Genomic DNA, 704 nt, shown 5'->3' with positions numbered 1-704 from the left:
TAAACATGTTTTCCCATAGACACAGAATGAGAGAAAAACCTTAGTAAATCAAACTCTTTGTTTGTTTAGTGCTGTGGAAGCAATCTCTCCTTTTTTTTTAATGGATATATCAGGAGTGCCAAGGTTCCTATGACATCCTAGCTCTAAAGATTCTGCAAATTACCACCTGCCACAAGAAGTATAAATTAACATCTATGAATAATTTATCATTTGTGCCAGCTTGTAGTGGTGGTGTATAAGCAAGGTACTGCCTGGTTGCTAGACTCCAGAATCCTTTAGCAGATCCAGAATGCTGCCTCAACAAAATTAAGATGCCTACAGTCCAGCAGTGAGTTGGGGGGCTATTCAGTTCTTTACTCAGTGCCATTTGTATGATTATTTACCTATTAGTAAGAGGTGGTATGTGTGTACCTGATGCAAAGTATTCCTGCCTCTCAGAGAACAACTCTATCTCTGGACATCAGAGTGGCAGATCTGGAGTTGCTGAGGCAGACAGAGAGAGACATACAGAGGAGACCTGTAGGGTCCCAACTCCACTCAAACAGCCCTTGTACTGCTTTGGAGCAGCAGGATTATCTGGCAGGAAACCATCACCTTGTTGTGGCAGGAAGTGATTCTGAGCGAAGACCTGCTTTCCAGGTAATGCTTTATCCTCTCGCAGCGAGAATGTATTTCCAGGGGCGTGCGCCAAGAAGGGAAGGGTT

The sequence above is a fragment of the Rhinatrema bivittatum genome, unplaced genomic scaffold, assembly GCF_901001135.1.
Source record: "Rhinatrema bivittatum unplaced genomic scaffold, aRhiBiv1.1, whole genome shotgun sequence".
NCBI lineage: Eukaryota > Metazoa > Chordata > Amphibia > Gymnophiona > Rhinatrematidae > Rhinatrema > Rhinatrema bivittatum.
Note: the sequence above shows the minus strand (reverse complement) of the source record.